This window comes from Amblyomma americanum, chromosome 2 (assembly GCF_052857255.1).
Source record: "Amblyomma americanum isolate KBUSLIRL-KWMA chromosome 2, ASM5285725v1, whole genome shotgun sequence".
Lineage (NCBI taxonomy): Eukaryota > Metazoa > Arthropoda > Arachnida > Ixodida > Ixodidae > Amblyomma > Amblyomma americanum.
This window is the reverse complement of record NC_135498.1, coordinates 95,874,509-95,895,284: the sequence shown is the minus strand read 5'-3', so window position 1 is coordinate 95,895,284 and position 20,776 is coordinate 95,874,509. Positions and strand designations below refer to the sequence as shown.

The following is a 20,776-nucleotide window of genomic DNA, read 5'->3' as shown; positions in this document are numbered from 1 at the left end:
TTGATACATGTGGCGGTGGTGAGGAAGAGATGTGGCCTGAATGCATTAGCGCTGACAGCGTTGTGGCTGACATGCGGCACTGCAGCAATAGCTAGACCGCAGCGTTCATTTTGTTATCAATATCTCGCGATCAACCATGAACTGCATGCCACCAGCATGCCACCTGCATGCCTATCCAGCGCGCGGAACGCAATCAAAGCATGCTTTTGCAGTTGGACACATACCCCACGTAGATGAAAGCGAGAGAGAGAAGTTGTTGCCAGGAAGAAAGAAAAGGAAAGTGCACAGGCCTGCCCACTGGCTCAAGCCGAGCCACAATCGCTACCACTTGCAGATAGTAGGAGAGTTGAAAGATGGGATGAAAGACAGGATAGTAAGGAGGCGCTAAAGACAAGGCCGATCCCAGAGGCAGTGCAATACCGGGCCAACCGGTGGCGGGAGTGAAGCATCCTTCAAACTCTCCGCCACATTTCCAAAAATATGTCCAATTGGACCCGTAAAAGATACTCTACGGGGTCCGGACTGCCGGGCGAGATTGAGGTCTCCACGGGCCCAAGGAGCCGATTGTGCGCATTTCCTTTCGTGAAAATGAACGGCCTTTGCGATGTTGTCAACGCCAATGAATTCTATGAACGTCGTCGGCTGACTTGTTTTGTTTCGTTTTTGAGGACAGGAAATGGCACAGTAACCTTCTCATATACCAGCACACGGGCGCTCTAGCGTTTTGCCTCCATAAAAACGCAGCCACCTCGGTTGGGTTCGAACCCGGAGTTCCCGGGTTCGGGTCGTGGCTGCTGCGTGTTTATGGAGGCGAGTTCCCAGGTTCGATCCCGACCGTGGCGGCTGCGTTTTTATGGAGGCAAAACGCTAGGGCGCTCATGTGCTGTGCGATGTCAGTGCACGTTAAATTTCCTCAGGTGGTGAAAATTATTCTGGAGCCCTACTTTATGGCATCTTCTTCTTCTTCTTCTTCTCCTCAAGTAATATGGCACATACCCACGTGGGGGGATTGGCCAAGGTATAGGGTAGAATGCCAATGAAGCATTTGCGCGGGGAAGGAAACGTCAGAAGACTGAATCAAGATAAAAAAAAAATTGGGAAAAATAAAATGAATTCAAGAGGTATGAGTCATCCGGAATAGAATCAATCTAGCCTTTTTGGACATGCGAAAGAATTTTGTGTATAGCTAACAGGATAATCGATTAGTTGCACTTATGTAATCGTGAAGGTAGCCGCATACACTGCTTAACGGGAATCCCTTGGCACTCGCACCGAACGATAGAAGAACTGTAAGAGACAGAGGCAGTCCTAGTCTCGAAAGAGGAACCTCCAGATATTGCTTTCTCTGAACCGCGAACCGCCGGCAAGAGAGGAGAAAATGATCGATTGATTCAACTTGCCCACATGATACACAAAGGTTTGTCGCAGCGAACCCGCACCTGCATAAGTACAAGTTTAAGTGAGGGATTCTACATCGCAGGAGCGTCATGGACACTTCACAAAGCCTTGACTTACACCACCGGATATTCCATGGGTACTTTAGGTGTTGAAAGTCCACGGTATTCAGCAACGGATCACTCAAAGTGGCTGAAATATGTTGGAACCGCTGGAAACGTGAAGCTGCTAACAGAATGAGGTGAGGGACGGGATATATTACAGGTGCGCTGAGAGCTGACCTTGCCAATAAATCAGCCACCTCGTTAAAATAGACGCCTGAATGCCCAGGTACCCAGACCAAACGGATCTCGCGCACTGTGCTCGGAACAAAAAACCTAAGTGAACGAGTCAAGAAAGATTTTTCCGAATTTTGGAGAGAGACAATAACTGAAAGGCAGTCTGTGAGAATAAGAACCCGTGCGACATGTCTGGGAATTTTGAGAAGAGCCAAACCAATGGCCAAAAACTCTGCGAAGAATATAGGAGTATAATCAGGGATACGAACGGAGTAGCTCCAATCTAGATCCTGCGAATATATGCCAATCGCCGCCTTCTCACAGCTGCCGGAGGCATCAGTGGAGAGAACAGTATGATGTGGAAAATTCTGTAGGTGTTCAGAAAGAAGACCATTTAGGGTATGTGCGGGCATATGCTTCGCATGGGACGGGAAAATAAAGTCGTAATAGAAGACGGGATCAGCCTGCGTGTCAGCAACTGGTTGCAAGGAGATCAGATCAACCTGAAGCGGAGCTAACAGATTCTGCGTGAACCTAACTTGCGGAAGCTGATAACGTGGCCAGTGATTAGTCAAAAAAAGGTGTGGTTGGGATACAAAAATTGGAACACTAACGCCTGGGGCCGGGTCAAAAGACTTGAGGAAAGTACGCACTGTTAGAAGTTGGAAGCGGGAATAGAGGTTGGGGATACGCGCTTCCAGATAAAGGACAGCGTTGGAAGCTGATTTTGGGAGCCCGAGGCATAGCCGTAGGGCACGTCTTTCCAGTAAGGCTAATGGCTGCAGCTTGTAGTTCGCGCTACCAGAGAACAAGGGGCAACCAAATTCCAGAATCGGTCTCATATAAGCCTTATAGAGCAACAGTAGCGTGTCACGACGCATGCCAAACTTTTTATTGCCAACTCGGGTCAAACGGCCCAGTGCACGTTCCCCTTTAATAACATTATTCTTAATATGGTGTCGCCAGTCCAAATTTTGGTCATAAGTAACACCTAGGTATTTAACCGACTCCACCTGCGGAATTGGAGTGGAGCGGTAGGCTAGCGAGATGTACATAGGAGCGTCGGGTGGAAATACCAGCACGCCGCATTTGCTGACATTAAGTGATAAATTGATTTGGTCCAACCAGACTTCAAGAGCATTCAGATATGCCTGCAAATACCCGTAGAGCACATGAATATCATTTGCTGATGCGAAAAAAGCTATATCATCTGCGTATACATAAACTGTAACGTTAGGATGAATGGGGATGTCCCGAACTAATATGTTGAAAAGCAGCGGAGAAAGAACAGAGCCTTGCGGCACACCTCTTGATTGACCATAGGTATTAGAACAAAAAGATCCGTCTGTACAGAAGAAAAATCTATCTTTTTAGAAATTCACAAATCCAGGCGTAGAGGTAACGCGGTGGTTGTAGTTGAGCAAGCTTGTTAATGAGGACTGTGTGCTCCACGCTGTCATAGGCCTTCGCAACGTCAAGCGTCACCAAGGCCGAAACTTCTCTCTGGCGCATTGAGAGTCGTATTCGGCTCTCGAGATCCACATGCGCGGACCATATGGAACAACCGCGACGAAAGCCAATCTGTGCGGGGCTGAGGCCGTTAATATGATGAACATGCTTTGTGAGGCGACTGTGTACTACTCTTTCTATTAGCTTTACTAAATTTGAGGTTAAAGCAATCGGCCGAATATTGTCTAATTGAAATCCATTGTCTGCATTTTTTAAAAGTAAAATTATTTTCGCAATTTTCCAACTGTGAGGAATCCAAGAGGTTTCCAATGACGCATTTACAATATCTAGAAGGTGAGTTGGAAAGTCGTGCGCTAAAATCTTTAACATGCCCACAGTAATCCCGTCAGATCCCGGAGCAGCAGAGTGCATCGAGGAAACAATTTGCAGGAGCTCCGACACGTCGACCTCAGGATAGTCCGAGCTGGGGGTGAGAGTGTGCAAAGGTTCTGCTTTATGGCATCTCTTTCTTGCTTTCTTCTTTCACTTCTTTATTCCTTGCCTAACTGCGCGGTTCAGGTGCCCGCCGATATGTGAGAAAAATAGAGCGCCATTTTCTTTCCAAAGCCAACATATTTTCATGAAAAATTATAGGATTGGGCTTGTCTGGAAGCGCGAAAGCATTTTCCTGTCCTCATTCTTCTCTTCATTTTTAATTTTGTGTTGCTTTCTGTAATATTTTTTGTTTTGTTTTTTGTTTTTATATATATATTATTTTTGTTTCTCTTCTGTTTGTTCATTTTTGCTTTGTTTTTATTTCTTAATTTCTTGTTTATATCATCGCATATACGTTCCTCAGGAACTCTTGCTTATTCAACTTTTACATTTCTGTGTTGTCTACCACACAACTTATGACTGACAGTTCGTGCGGACAAGTTCCGTCTACAAGTTCCGTCTACAACTTCCGTCCACGCCACCCGTGAGCCAAGGAAGGCTTTTGCCTTAATGTCTCTATAGTCATAGAGCACTCTAGTTTTCAACACGTATTCGTTTCTCGAAGAGCGCTCTTTTCCAGTACGCCGCTCTATAGGCGCGCGCCGCCACCGATGGCCCTTTCCTCGGGCGGCGCGTTTCGCAGCAGCTGCCGCAGTTGGACCGTGCTTCATCACTCCGATCTCGCCACTCTCTCCCTCCTCCTTACACAGTTAACATCATCCCGACATTTGTCGCGGTAACCACCCTCAGGTTACGCAATCCAACACACTCGCCATACCCTCTTCCTTCCACGGCAACCCTCCTGCACCTCATTAAAAGGATAACAAGCCTTCGGGCGGTGGTTCCTGAGGGAGCTGCTATTCCTACGCTGTCGCCATGCATTCTCCTTTCACGGTATCATCGAAGAGCAGACGCTGTGTCCGGGAAGCGAAGGGACAACCACTGAGGCTCTCACAGGGGGCACAGAAAAAAAGTAGTAACGATAAAAACACATACACACTTTCCTGTTGCAACCAGGAACAAAACTGCAATTCTTGTTGATTCGTAGAACGTACGCCGAGAAACCTTTCTATCCGCTTCGGCCATGAAATCATCAGCCTAACTGCGCTCACTGCAGGCCAAAGGCCTCTCTGCCATCAACCCCGTCTCTGCAATCTCTCTGCAATGTCTCTGCAACGTCTCTGCAATGTCTCTGCAATCAACCCCGTGCTTTGCCAGCTGCGGCCACCGTACCTCCGCAAACTTCTCATCATCTCAAAAAATTTGTGGCTCTTTATTGAACCGGCTAAAATAATTACCCTTAATAACTTTGGCGAAAACATTTCCTGGTTATGTGACTGCCATTGGAATTTCTCAGAGGCGTGTAAAAGTCGGTGTCAGAAAGAACATTACAAATATCAAAGGTCTTTGTTCTGCGCTTGACAAGTTTTTAGAGACAATGAATATGCGTTGTGGTTTTTATTCGCACATCCGAAAAATATGTAGCGCAAAGTTTTTGCTTGTCATAATCTTTCCGCAAAAACTCCGTATTTTCAACTTTTTTTTATACTCTTTGGCGACATTGGCGGGCAAGATCACATGTTCCGCTACTTCTGTATAATATGAATTGTCACAATAAATGGTTTAAAGTATCATACAACACAGTATATTTCATAAAAAAACTGTCGAACTTAAAAAAGCGCGCTGTGCAATATTTTCGGGCAAAATTTATGTCCAGAGGCGTTCCTTGTAAAAATATAAGTTGTAGCACAAATGAAAGCTTATTGCATCGAAATTTTGCTCAGCGATATTTATCGGAGCCTTTTTTTGTTGTAAGCGAAAAAGTTGCAGTTCCGCGCTGCACCTCGAACCATGGTTGTTGCCCCGTACCGCCAGTGCACTGCTCGGCATGGTATTGTCGGCTCCCGAGCGTCATACGCTGCCCAGGAAACGCGCTGCAGCAAACATTAAAGAGATAACGGTGCTCCAGCTGGCTCTGTGTCGTCAACGAAGCCTGCGTATTGGCCAGATGGAAAATCAAAATCGGTCCATGGCGTGATGACTACTGGCTGAGTACGCATGACGTAGGGAAAGGAAATTCTGTCGCCATCCCTGCTATATGGGCCGATCCCTAGGCTGCGCAAAAGAGGCGTTGTGATAGCGACAGCAAGTTGGCTTTAGTAGGCTGTGCGCTGTACATAAGACATCACCTACTTCGTGACTTCGGCAGTGCTTAAGGAGACAACACAAGAATCTATGCAAGCAAGCCAACCTGCGGCATTGTAGATCGTCATGGAGGTGAGCCACCATGTTTCAGTCGTTCCCCGGCTATAAGCTTAATTTACATTAAACGGGAACTGCATGAGGCTATGCTCCTCGCTACCCAACGTGCCATGGTGCGTGTGAGCCGCTAGCACATGCCACGAAGCGAGGAGCCTTGGCTATAGAATAGCGGGTTTTCATTGTAACACCCGTTGCTACCGCTTCAACGTTCAGTCGCCTCGCGTCATCTCGAATGTATGACCTCGCTAGTACACCATCGGGATTAATAAAATCGATTAAAATCCCTCTTTGACAGTGCACAAGCACAGTGGCGCTGTTTTAAGGTGCTGATACTATCAATAACCGATAGCTGCTGACCCTGGCGGGTTCGATCCTGGCCCAACATAGAAATGTTGGGCCAGGATCGAACTAGATAGAAATGCAGCACTGAACTTCAAAATTTTTTCTTCCTTAAAACAAAAGAGGCTCCGATAAAAGACGCTTAGAAAAATTTCAATGAATCTAGGTATCAATTGTGCTGTAGTTACTTTACAAGGACCGCGGCTGTACGAAAATTGTTCCCAAAAACGCTGCACAGGACATTCTTCATCTATCCGAAACTTATCTAGCCGAAAATTAAAATGTTTCATCTTGAGTAAATTTTTTTCTAAAACCAACTTTTTCACTCCGAGAAAAGTGAACTTTTTAGAAAATAGAAGGGCTGGCAAATGACCAGGAAATATAGAGTTTTGTCGGAAATAGATATTTCATCGAAAATATCAGAGGGAGTCGAGCGCAAACTCTGGTACGTTTGCATAGAATGATGAATCCACCCACCTTTCTCCAGGCCCCTGCCTTCTTAGAATCCAGTCCGTTACCCTTAACGACCATCGGTTATCTTGTCTTCGCATTACATGCACTGCCCAAGTCCATTTCTTCCTCTTGATTTCAGCAAGGATATTATTAACACACGTTTATTCTCTCACCCTCTTCGCCCGCTTCCCTTAACCTAAGCTGAACACTTTTCGTTAGCCATCACGTTTCTGCCCCATAGTTGAGTACAGGTAAAATAAAACTGTTGTATACTTTTCTCTTGCGGGACAATGATAAACTCCTCGCCTATTTCACTTGTTCGTCTATAAGAAAGAAAACCCTCACCCCCGCCTTCCAGGGCCCGTCCGGAAGTTATCGGGGGCTCACCTTCACATGGCCATGCGGTGAAATCAAGCAGTGACGACAAAGAAGAAAGCATCATCCTTTATTTCATCGCTTAAGGGCTCCGAGGCGCCAGTAACAGGGTCTCCGAGATGTAAATTACTATTTACTCCCTTATTAGTGGTTGTAGCAAAGATCGTAGGCAATCGTCTTGCTTGGCAGCCAGAACTAGAGTCGGTGGGTCGCCTGCAGGCCGCATATTCTGACGTAGCACCGACATGTGAGTTTGCTGCGAAAAGAAGACATCAGGTTAGTGACTTCGGGCACTACCGGACTAGTTCGCACGAAAAAAAGCTCTTGGCCACATCGATGTCCTAAAGCATTCTTCTGTAGTGGAATGGCGCACTCACCGTTCATGTCACGACTCATGCATGCCCTCTGCTCAACTCAGATCGGGACACGTGCCTGTGTCACTGATCTCCCCGGAGAACACTAGGACCGAAAGAATGGACTAGGCGACAGATGCACCCAATCAGACGCAGATTTAATACAACCTACGTGAAACACACACTAGCACACAAAACTAACAAACTAACACAATACGCAGACTATAAACGCACACGACCCGGGCACACTGCTACCAGCGTCAACTACTAGCGTTCTACTGTTAGCGGTCGGCGTTCGTGCTCACGGTTGGTTCTGCGCGGCTGCGGCGTTGTATGGGTCTAGTAGCCGGCGTCGAGATGGTGTTCGACGTGCTGCGACTGGCGTCGCTGGCAGCGTCGCTGGCTGCGTCCTACAAGCTCCCAGTCCAAGCGCCCGTGGAGGTGATAATAATAATAATTGGTCTTGGGCGAAAGGAAATGGCGCAGTATCTGTCTCATATATCGTTGGACACCTGAACCGCGCCGTAAGGGAAGGAATAAAGGAGGGAGTGAAAGAAGAAAGGAAGAAGTGCCGTAGTGGGGGGCTCCGGAATAATTTCGACCACCTGGGGATCTTTAACGTGCACTGACATCGCACAGCACACGGCCGCCTTAGCGTTTTTCCTCCATAAAAACGCAGCCGCCGCGGTCGGGTTCGAACCCGGGAACTCCGGATCAGTAGTCGAGTGCCCTAACCACTGAGCCACCGCAGCGGGGCCCGTGGAGGTGATGCCGGTGTTGTTCGCATTGGGAACACCGCCCGGCTGGGTGGTAACAGTTAACTGAGGAACACCTGCTACGGCCAGGGGTGTCTCCAGCACTGTTACCACCCATCCGTGGAGGTGATGCCGGTGTTGTTCGCATTGGGAACACCGCCCGGATGGGTGGTGACAGTGCTGGAGGCACCCCTGGCCGTAGCAATGTGTTGATTTCCTCGGTCGGTTAACTCCCCGGAACGGGCTCAGGAACGGCAGCAAGTCTACGATTCGTAGCAGTAAAACGCGAGCCCCCCCTCTGCCTCGCTCTCCCTCACCCTTTCAACGGATGTTTCATCTTCAGTCCGGTTAACCCACGTCATCCTTATCGCCAACCTCTTCGTCTTCTTCACATCTCTTTCCTTCATAATTTTATGTTAGACTCCCTATCATATGCGACAGTTTGGGACCGCCCAGGACCTGGGAATTGGGGACACGTGGGGGAAAACGACAATTTATATAAAAATCCATTTCTGGATTTTGCTCGATTTACTATGCACAAACTTTTGTCTTACGTGCCCATCAATAGCAGCGCCATGTAAAGAGTAGAAATTACTCAAACCTGAGATGTATAAATACGTCCAGTGACCGAAAAACGAGCATAATTGAACTTCTTTGACGACGGCAACAAGTTTAAAAAGCGCCGTTTCCCGCCATTGCGATTCTGCAAGCAGGCAATGCAAGCCTTCATTCGTACGCGTCTTCCGGCAGTTTTAATGCTCGAAACAAAAATTCGAAACTGACGTTTGCCCTGTTCCTAGAAGCGGCGTCGTCACTATTTTTAAATTGCTTGTGACGCAGTTTTATTTCTATTTGATATTCATGCAGGCTCGGCGTTTTTGCATGACTTTATTGCAGCTAACTCTCAACGCATCACATTTGGTACGCATATGCTTTGCTATATGCAGAACATACTAACAATAATAATACTTGGCTTTTTGGGGGAAAGGAAATGGCGCAGAATCTCTCTCATATATTGTTGGACACCTGAACCGCGCCGTAAGAGAAGGGATAAAGGTGAGAGTGAAAGAAGAAAGAGGTGCCCTAGTGGAGGGCTCCGGAATAATTTCGACCTCCTGGGCATCTTTAACGTGCACTAACATCGGACAGCACACGAGCGCTTTTAGCGTTTTGCCTCTATAAAGACGCAGCCGCCGTGGTCGGGTTCGAACCGGGGAACTCCGGATCAGTAGCCGAGCGCCCTAATCACTCAGCCACTGCGGCGGGTCGCGCTGCTTTAGTATTTAGTTGCAATTTATATTGGGGAATGGGAGTTTGTTTTCTTAGAAACTTGGTATTCCTGTCATAGAGAGACATTCTGAAAGCAATAATGTTTGAAATGTTTAGAAATTGTATTCTTAGCAATCTTCTTTTAAAAGGAATCATAGTCACCAAAATCACATATGTCTTACAGCTGTCAAGTGCATTTGTTGGGGACAAAGGTGCACAAAAACATCGCTGTATGCAAAATGCGTGACTTGCAAAAATTTGACCGCGGAAGACAGGCAAAAATTGAAAAAAATAACGCAATTTAAAAAATAACTGACAAAGACCGCTCAACTGTGATACTGTTTAGTCACCTGGTACGAATAATCAGAAGTTATAAAAGCGAGAGCTTTTACTAGTTTCGTCAGAGCGATTTCGTCGCCGCTTCATGTTTCACCTTGAAGGTCCTTGTTGCGCCGCAGCCATAGCAACGCATCACGTGACTTCGCCCCGCCGCCGGGCCATCATAAACCATGGCGCCGGGTACTAGAGCACCTTTCTCTTGGCATTAAGATTCCTCTTTTCGTTAAGTTTACGGCGACGCATATGAGAAAGGAAGAAGTGATTTGCCCTCCGACTCATGACGACCTTGACGCCTTATTTTTGTTCACCCAAGCCGCGGGTCGTATGAAGCGAGGAACTTTCCACAGATGAGAGTGGACTGTGCGCAAGCTGAAACTTTTCTTAGGGTAGATTTTATAGTTTTCCTTGAGGTATGTTTACACGCACAATAAATTCGGAGTTCGTCCTTTTGGTGGAGCGCACTGCCCTATGGCTCTTCATGCGGCGGGAACAGTGGCTCATTTTTTTAAAGATATTAGCTGTTTAACACAACGAAGTGACAGTTTGTACAGCACACGGATGCACTGGAAGGCAGTCATACTGCGATTTAAGGCATATGCACCAAACAGCTACTTTCCACATAGCCGCATGCGCAATACTAATGGGATTGCAGTGATGAGGCTCTCTTTTTCATAGCAGTTGCGAAGTTTTTTTAATGCAGCGGCAGCCTCCACCTATAGGAACGATCACATGAAAAAGACAAGCCGGACGGCCTCTTTTTTTTTGCCGTTAACTGCTACTGCCTATTGCGGTTCGCCGCAGAACTCATTTGCATTAACCACCAACTGAAATATTTTTCTTCTCTTGATAAGTTTTTCTCCCACCTCACTACTCTGTAATAGCACCTGCAATTTCTGCATTCTGTCTAGCAAGCAACAGGATGAAAATCCAACGCGCTAATTTTAGCTTTGAAGCCGCACTTGTCCTAACTATAACGTACGCACTTGCTAAGTATGGCATTCACTGGCGTTGGCCAGAATCACTTCCAAACACGTGATAAGGCGAGTTTGGGAGTTTGCAACGCAGACAAACATATTGAGGGCTCCTGCAAAGACCGTCATAACAAGGAAATAAAAATCCAAAACTAATTTGATGCTTGGAGCTTACCTTCACGGGACGGACCGGAGTCTCAAGTTCCATCCGTCGCCCCATGCTGCGTTTCAGTCTCAGCCACCGACGAAAATCGCGGACCATGAGCAGCACCACTGGATAGTGCATAGTCTACTCGCTCTCAAGAAGGCATCTTGATATAGCCCGCGATGAACTTGCTTGGAAGTTGACACACCTAGTACTCGTCGATGGCTTCGACAAGCCTCTGCTGCTCCGAGATGTGAAGTTGCTGCAGAAATGAAGAAGTGATTAGTGTGTTAAGCAAGACTGAGGCTCGCATACTCTCACCAAAATTCACGGCAAAAGAGCTGAGTGAACCCCCTTGCACATGTCTGGGCATTGCGCGATGTCAGTGCACGTTTAAGAACCCCCGGAGACAGAAAGCATTTCCCTTTGTAGCTTTTCGAAAAAGCTGGTGTGAATACTGTGTGCTGTGTGTTGTGCTCTGCGTGTTGTGTGTGGTGTTGTGCTGCTTTGTGTTGGGCATTGTGGCACATAGGCAACAAAGGCCGACATGCGCTAAGCTCAAGTTATTAAAGAAGTTTTCTGCAGAGTTCTATATTAATGGAAAAAATCATACGTGGTGCAGCGCCTAAAATGTTAGTACTGCCTAGGGTTATGACAAACGAAAGATATTTAAGAAATGGCTACTAAGAAAAGCTTTCAAGTTCTCAACCACAATGTTCTCGAGGCTCTCAACCACAACGAAAAACCACCTCAGCCTTTCTTTCTTAGGAATGAGAAGGTGGCTGAGGTTCATTAAAAACTGAAGTGAGGTAATGGGTAAAAATATATAATTTGTCACGAAAACCTGCTCCTCTTAAAAAGCCAATAACACAAGACGTGTCGAAAATGGCATCTTCACCCAAGAGCAACAATGGATGCAATATGGTTAGTGTAAAACTGTGTAAAATACTTTTTCATTAGGTTTTCAACTTTTGCTTTCAAATATTAAAGCTCCACACACCACAGACGCGGGAAAGGAACTTGGTCGCCCGGTCTGGCTGATATCCCACTCCCTCTAGCCTTCTCAACTTTCGTCCTCTTCAATGCTCATCTTCTATAACCTCCTTTCATTCCTTCACCTTGTCACGCTTGCCCCAACCATGGCTATTTTCTTCGTCTCTATTCAGTGCTCCGCTCTACTGATCCCTCTAATCACGGCCGTTCACCCTTTTCACTCCTGCGGATGCACCTCATCATCATCATCAGCCTGACTACGCCCACTGCAGGGCAAAGGCTTCTAGCAGGGCTATTCATTAACCCTGAAAGCCAGCTGCCGCCATTGTATGGCCGCAAACTTCTTAATCTGACTCTCCCACCTAATTTACTGCTGCAACTTGCTACGCTTGCCTTCCCTTGGAATCCACCCCGTTAGCCTTGAAGACCAGCGGTTACCTTGCCTTCGCAATACATACCCTGCCCAAGCCCATTTCGTTTTCTTGATTTCGAATAGAACGTCATTAGAATGACTCCAGCCTCTTAACTTTACACCTATCGCTTTAACATAATCTTAACCCTTTTCGTTAGCCTCCACGTTTCTGCCCCATAGGTGAGTACCGATAAGATACAGCTGTTTTATACTTTTCACTTGAGAAATACTGTTAAACTACCATTCATGATCTGGGAGAACCTGTCATATACGCTCCACCCCATTCTTATTTCCCTCTCATAATCCGGACCTGCGGTGAGCACGTCTTAAGTAGACATATTTCCTAACCTCTTCCAGCAACTCGCTACCAATTGTGAACAGTTGTTCCCTTGATATACTGTTGAACATTACTTTGGTTTTGTTCATGTTATTTTTAGACCCACTGTTCTGCTGTGCCTATCTGTCTCATTGATCATACTTTGCAGTTCATCTCCTGTGCGACTAAGCATGGCAATGCACTAAAACACAAATCTGCTTCCTACGGCACCAGCTTGTAACACTCTGGTGTGCCGCACCACGCTTTGTCTTACAATTAACAGATTAGACCGATGGAGAATTCTTTTTAATAACTTTATTTTAACAGATCTTTTAATTAATGTACTCCTGTTTCTTTTCTGCCTCCATCGCATAATACAGAGCCAATGTGTTCGTTTATGGTTTACAGAATAACGTCCCAAAGCCACTCAGGCTATGAGGAACGCCGTATTGAAGATCTTCGGAAATTTCCACCACCTGGGGTTTTTTAACCTAAACTGACATCGCACAGTACACGACCAAGGTGTTGAGACAGGCTGGTTGATGCTTGACGGCCAGCAAACAATTTGCATAGGGTGCGACCTTAGCAGGCTATATTTCAGCAAGGTATATTTCAGATCGTCCGTAATCTTGGCATTCAATTCTCAATGCGTGTGCGAGAACACAACCAGTTCCATCGTATCAAAGCCAACCTTCGACATGGCGAGATGTATACGCAGGTCAAAATCAGTCTAATAATAAACAAGCTTCAGAGTCCGAGTTGTGTTCCGGTTCTTGTTAAGAAATCGACGGCTTCAGCCATCATGAAAAATGTGCAGACCATGCCATCTCATTCATGCCCTCTGGCAGCCGCCAGACGTCACCTCCACAGACCCGTTCTTTATGGCTTGCTTTTTGGCGATCACACAATCATTAATTCAACAAACGCTGCAAGGCTCACCAAAAATAATGGCATTTATCTCCGCTACTGCGATACCTGCTCAAAAGTCGCGCCCGCTTTATTTAAACAACCTGCAACCGAAATAATTATGCGGCATGTAGTAATTCGCGGAAATGCGGATGATGAGTGCTAGCACCTCTTGCGTTACGCGTTCCCTAACGATCATTGTCCGGCTATTATTTCTGGTATTTTTCCATCTTCCATTTTTCACGGTTATGATCGATGACTTCTACTGCAGGAAGCAGAGCTTGAGGGTCCTGGAATCCTTAACGGGTGTGCTCTACTTAGCCAGCTCTTATTTGATAATTTTCGCGTGTTTCACGGGTGGCTTGTAGCACAGGCCAGACGTATGTCTATAGGGCATCTGCTTCGGCCACGACGGTGCTTATTCAATTCGCTCCTGTCGCGAGCGGGTACTGGCCACTTGTTTAGAGCCGCCCAGTTCCCCCTAGCTTTCGCACGACGTTTATCCTTGATGCGAAAGACGGGAGCTTTACCGCCTCTTTACCCGCACATGGCACCTCCAGGACTCACGTCGAAACAGCAGTGCTCCCCAGCAATGTTTCTCAAGCTGACGGCAACACCCTGACACTGGCCTAGCGATTGAAGGAAGCAACTTTGAGGGTGTCTTAGAACATTGTTGTGCGATTCCAGCATTGCGACGCCAGCATTCTTACAGGTTGACACAAGAGTATGCTTTCTCTGCAGCGACTGCATCCGTTTGCTTGCCTAGAGCACTCAGGTGCCTCAAACCACTAAGTTCGCGTCTGCGTATAGGTTATTGCTTGTTGCTTGTTTAAAGACAGAAAAGGTGCAGTAGCATCCTCAAACATGGTGGCCGCCCATGAAGCAGAACAATGCTATGAATCACGCATGCGTCTCCCGTCGTGCCCAATGATTCCTTGAGTCCGGCACTCCGGCTGGTCGCAACGCTTAGGCCTAGCCATGGTGCCCGCGTTTCTAAGCAAAAAACGTAAAGCTACGCCCATAGGCAACTGTCTGTCTGTCTGCACATAGATCGGGAACCTTTAAGAGCATTAACAGCTAGCGTTCTAATCCCCGCCCTTGGCGCCAACGTTTCGGTGGATGCGGAATGCAGAAGATGACCGTGTGAAAAGTGGTGCCTGTGCACGTTGACGGATTTAAAGTGGTCGAAATTAAAAGCACGGCATTACGACGCGGCTTTCTCTTCCAGTTTTTACTTCATTCCTCCACCCATTCTCTACTTCAGCGGTTCGGGTTTCCACCAAAAGGAAGCCAGATACCCAGCCTATCCTTTTCTTATAACCGATTATCTCCGAACAAGCACGCATTACTGTATTTCCTATACCTGCTTACTGTCCACCCATTACTGAGCCTGAATCAAGGGTGAATCTAAGGGGTTGTTCAGGAATTGAAATGGCGCAGAATCTCACTTCTTTGTGGTCACCGCGACCACACCGTAAGGAAAAGGAGAAAGTTGGAAGTGAAAGCAGACAAATAGGGGCCGTTGTGGAGGGCTCAGGAATAATTTCGACCACCAGCTGGGGATCTTAAACGTGCACTGACCGTTGTCGCAGAGCACACGAACGTCTTCTGCGTTTCCTCTCCATCGAAACGCTTCCAGCGCAGCTGGGTTCGTGAGGCGAACGACCACGTCAGACCATCACCCACGCCTTAAAGAATTTTCCGTCCGGTCTCAGCTGAACACTTACCTCTTCAGGTGAAAGATAGAAGTCGAAGGTCTGTTCTTCCACCCAGTGCTGCGCTTCAGTCTCGTCCACTGACTGAAAGCTGGGTGTGTGAAATGGCATGGTGGAGTCCTAGCCTTCCATGCAGTACAGTGAAGCTGGCACGCATTTGATGAAGACGAAGGCCTGAACAGCAGTGTGAACGAAGACTGGTAATTAGTGACGAAATGCGATGCACATATGATGAGAGACACGGAAAAACGCTGTAGGTTGGACAAATTGTCGCATGCATCGCTACATGGTAGGCGCTCGTGCACACGCTCTTAATCCACTGCCGACGACCACGCCCTCTGTGGAGTTCAACGCCGCTCTCTCTCGGTGGACGTACGTGACATGTCCATACCAATAATTAGCGAAGCGCCAATCGTCTTCCCTCTCCACGCAAAACTTCATTGCCTGAATTATGCTCAAAGGTCATTTTGAAAAGACTAAGGTTCGGAATTCTCGCTGCTCACGTAAAAGAAGCCACAGAAAGCAGAGACGAAACGAGCACACCTCACAGTTTCGCACATAGCCATTAGGCCAAGCAGGTTCCTGCACCATATTACATGACCGCTACTAAAGTGCCGACAGGGAGGGGGCCAGAGCTCAAAGCCGAACCAAAGGCTTCCCGTCAAGAATTAACCTTTCTGAAGCACGATGAAAGTTCACCTAACAACGCAGCCGCACCAGAGAGCACACCAGGGCTATATCAGGAATAACAAGGGTATATGCCAGGCCACAGACTTTTTGCAGGCTATGAGGGACATCGTAGTAGAAGGCTCCGGTAATTTCAACCACCTGGCGTTCATTACCCTGCAGTGACATCGCACAGCACACGGGCCTCTAGAATTGCGCCTTCACAGAAATTAAGCCGCCTCGGCCGGGATCAAAACCCGCGTCTTTCGGGTCAGCAGCCGAGCACCATAACTACTGAGCCACCCCGGTGGATAATAGCAAAAATTGATTTCAAGGAAAAATAGAGAACATATAACACTTCTCGGTGGGCGCAACAACTGCGCAGTGAGAGAAAGTATAGAGGAGGGAATAACAGAAGTTAACGTCCAAATATATTGCAGGCCACACGTGTGTCTCTTATAATTCGCCTCCAGATTAAGGGCTCATTCACACTTGAGAGTCGCAGAGCTCGCACGGCCAGCAGTCGCCTGCGACTACACCGCAGTTCGACAACACCGATGTTCACACTTCCAAGGGCGATCTGCGGGTAGCCTTCTCGATCGATTCTCGTTTGAAATGAGAACCCTTGGGAATGACGCCGTTCGCGGACTTTCGAGAGTTTCGTCTGCTTTGGTAGCGTCTCCTGCGCTCGCACTTGGCCCTCGAAAGTGCTCTGGTTCCTCGACATTAGCAATGTGCTGCGATGACCTGAGCGAAGAGGAAGATATAGCGGCAATGTGCCCTGTGGCAGTACAAACAGACTGCCGGCGTCAGAAAAATGCGCTAGTATAGTGTTTGCTTGCGTTCATACCATGCTCTGGCAAGACGAATTTCAAAAATGAATCAGTTTTGAGGCTCGTTAGCCAATACCGAGCTGCTGGATACAAGCAAATTTCTTCTCATAGCTCCTTTGCTGCTGTTGCTCAAAGCGGCTCGATAGCCTGGCGTCTGCTTTCTCCGCTCCTGAAGGCGTCGCAGAAATCGAGCATATCTTTATATTATCAAGAGACGGGATTTACAATAAAGCCGTAATGAAAATAGCATCTTGGTTACAGCACTGGTCAGTTCTGAAACGCTCTCAGCGCCGTCATCGATGTGAAACCGGTTAGGCGTAGCGACGACTATGGCAGCCAAGGAGCAGATAGCGCAGTTCGTCGCTCTGGCGCACCGGCGAGCGGCGTCGTTGCCGAAAACTAAGCTCGCTCGCTGATTGGTTCAGCGGTTTGCGACTCGCAGTCGCGAAGCTGCAAGATCGAGCAGCGAGCGACTGGCCTGCGACTGTCGCTTTTCGACCAAAACCATCGCGCGACCTCTGCGACTCTCAAGTGCGAACGAGCCCTAACGCTGTCGCTGTAGCTTTGTTTTGATCCCGGCGTCCTCGTGTTTATCAGCAGAATGCTGCCGAAGAACCTTGGCGGGTAGAGACTATGCATACGTCTACAAGTCCTGTCAACGGTTCCAGTTGACATTTGCATCAAAACTCCCTTCTTCCGCACGCTGTAGCGCTTCATACACTGCCATTGACGCAAAATCATCTGTAACGAGTGCAACTCCGGCATAGGCAAGACTGGTAGCTATAACAGCAGCAGAAATGCTGCCAGTACAGTGGAACGGCGCGCTGGCCACGTGCACTTTGTAATACAAACTACAAGCCACGCACTGTTAGAAAACTACGTAGCGCAAGAAAAGGAGACAGCAAGTACAATCTGCACATATACATCTGCTCTGGTAATGCACACCAAATTCCATTCCTTATCCACATCCGCTTACTGGTGAGCGATGTGATGTCTACATCGAATACAAAACTTTTTTTTCTGAATACTTTAGAATTTTTTCACCATCGCGCATAGGTGTCGCCGAAGCTGCCACCGAACCCGTCAAAGAATGGGAATTGTTACTGTAGTTTCAATTATAACATACAATAGCCTGTATTCATTCCAAGCTATCGACAAACAATGCATCGGATTGAAGGCTGGCCAAAGGGACCCGCGCATAGGACGCTGCGACATTGCTGCACTGCGCAGCCAAGACTACCACCAGCGGGCACTTGGGCCTCGACAAATCGAATTCGTTTGCACTGCAGTGTGCTTATGACCGTAAATGCGAGATTTTCCCTGTCTCTGTTTCTGCCTGTTTGTCTCATTTTTCCATTTTTATATTTTTATTTTATTTCATGTTATTTTTATTTTTCGTTAATTTGATTGACAGGATGAGCGGACACTTCTTGCGCACGTTTCCAGCGGGCAGGTGTTGTGCACGCTTATGAGCCAAGAAAGGCTTTCGCCTTAAAAAGGAAGCCGCTTTTTGAGCTATCACAGACCTGCGAAACACTGCAGACGTCGTTCGTCTTCGTGAGCCCTTCCCACTACCCTCACGTGTTGGTACTACATGCGCTGGTTCTGTCCCAAAATACGTCCGTCGCAAGATGGTTACAAGGCGCTATAAGGCACGTTATTCCCGTCATTGGTCTGCATGTTAAGGAACTCCTATTAGAACGGGCCGCCATAGCTGTGATTTCCTAAACAACATAAGTGCAACGTGAGTATGCTCTAAACTCCCGAAAGCACAGTTGTCAAACTTCCAGCAACACCCCTCCGGAATAGAAGGGTCGAAGTTACGTAGCTATAACCTCCACCGGAACCAGTTTTACACGTAAACACATCACGAACCAAGAGTGATCATCACTTTCCAAGTAACACAGCGTTTTGGGCCCATCTGGGCGCTATGTGGCAATGTGGGCTTGGGAAACCCCTTTTTAACCTACCTTGGACCCTTGTGGCTATCACATGGGCAAAGACAATTTGGACTGGCTCATGACAAGCCAATTAGGGCCTCATATAGGTAATTACGGGGCAATGTGAGCCCATGCTGCCAAGTTCAGCCCGCACGGGTCCCTTGCCGGCAACATTAGGGGAAACTTGAAAACGAGTTGGGCTCAGTGCAGGAAAACTAGGGGCAAGACCAACTTGGGCAGCCCGTCTATCACCCCAATTGGTCGAAAATGGGCTCTAAGGGGCTAAACTAGTTTTCATCCCCTCTAAAAAAAACCAAATGGTGCCTTAGTGGTCTTTGATAGAGGTGAATTGATGCAGACCAGGGCTTTACACAGAAGCATGAGAAAAATCTCGCCTAATAAAAAACAAAACTCCTTGCCCTAATAAAAATTTCATCAGTTTGTGTACGTTCTACAATCTGCAACTCAAGCGCAAAAATCAGTTAGGGAGAGAGTTAAAGTGCTTTACAATTTAAAACATAATGCAGAAACGATTTATTAAATTCTTTTAATTTAGATCCCCCCCCCCACCTTTTTACGGTTATTCGCGAACACAGACTGAACCGATGCCGATAGACTGGCTTTGAAAATAACTGTGCGGCATCATCAGATCCTCACTGAGCTCGATGGCCATTGACTCCGTGGGCACTGAAATTGGCCTTGTGACGGGTATCAGCGCAATGCTAAGCAGATCATACATATTTTAATTAAGAAAGTAGTTACTCATTAGCGTCTATCCGAGCAGGGCGACAGGACCGCGTTGATCCCTTGACTGAAAATTCCTTTACCATGGGGAATTTCTCTGCGGATAGGACCAGGACGAATTTTGCTTCGCTTGCGAAAAGTTCGAGAAAGTAGCATAGCTCTCCTTTAAAACCTTGGGTGCTTGCTAACACGGGGGATGCGGAGGAGGGTGGTCAGCTGGATTAATCCTTCTACTAGAAGTTGGAGCGATAGCTGTGTAAGGAACTTTAGTTCGGACAAACTGCTTTATCAACGCTGTTGATGTAGTACACCCTTGCCCGAGAACTTAAGCGCTCGCCTGCTGGCCAAAACAGACTACCGCCAAGAAGCCTTCAGAGACATGTGGGCGGGGAATTCGTCCTTTATATTTGCGTCTGCGATCTTAAGTTTGTACTCTTCATGCGCTCAGGAGCGCATAGTTTGCAACTCTCCAGGCTCTACGTCACACGGCTGTAGTAAGTACGCTTCCCGGGCAGCCCACGGTGCAGAACCCACCTTGTGGAAACGGAACCGCTTCTGTGTTGCGCACTCTGTGGTTGTAGTGCTGGTCTCCACTGTCGTGTCCTGAACGGCTTCAAAGGCAGGTTCGTTGAAGCGTGCTCCGCTGAACCGCGGGCGTATTCTGACGAACGTCTTCACATCGGCGGCTGCAAACGCATTAAGTGTTTCCCATTCACAGCATGCCATAAAAGCATGGCGCAAAGAGGCAACAACGCACGCATGCGAGATGCGAGAAATACTCTCAAGACAGCGACGCTAACAATAAGAGTCGCCTAATTCATCTTGCAGACACTTTCTCAGAACCAAGTAACATACGCGAGTTTACACCCCAAGAAACAAAGTGATATTTAAGGACGTTGGCGCTAGAAATTTAAATGGGCGTGGTAAGTTTCGACAAATTAAAGGTGAATTTAGACTTGAGGAGCAAGTGTAAAGGTGGCGGCATGTGGGACGACGAAGTGGAAGGCTTCCGATTAGTTTAACCTGGAATCTTTAGCCTGCATTGGCATCGCACAACGCTCATTCATTTTTTTCATTTCAAGTCCATTGAAATGCGGCCGCCATGGCCGGAACTCTATACGGTGGCCTTGCGCCGAGCAGCCCAAAGGCAAATCAACCGCGCGGGTGCCAATGGAAAAGTAAGCGTGCCTCTGCAGAATGGAAGTTGTTCTTATAAGGCGGTACAAAAGCGTGCATAGGAGACCAATTATAAAACCAAAACGAGACGCGCGGAGCAGCTTGCTTAATTAGGTTTGTAACATAGCGCACCCCCAAATCTAGAGCGGAAAAAAATTATATTGTATTCACATAAGGGTGGGCAGATTTTTCACGAT

The 20,776-nt window shown here is 47.4% G+C and overlaps 1 long non-coding RNA gene across 1 annotated transcript; it reads right to left on the bottom strand.

Moving 5' to 3' along the window:
- Positions 1–7,132: 7,132 nt before the first annotated feature.
- LOC144118835 (uncharacterized) lies at positions 7,133–20,081 on the bottom strand. Its single transcript, XR_013312160.1, has 4 exons — positions 19,938–20,081; positions 15,233–15,394; positions 10,909–11,140; positions 7,133–7,302 (listed from the first exon to the last, which is right to left on the bottom strand). It is a non-coding gene; the product is annotated as an uncharacterized LOC144118835 (long non-coding RNA).
- Between the last annotated feature and the right edge of the window lie 695 nt (positions 20,082–20,776).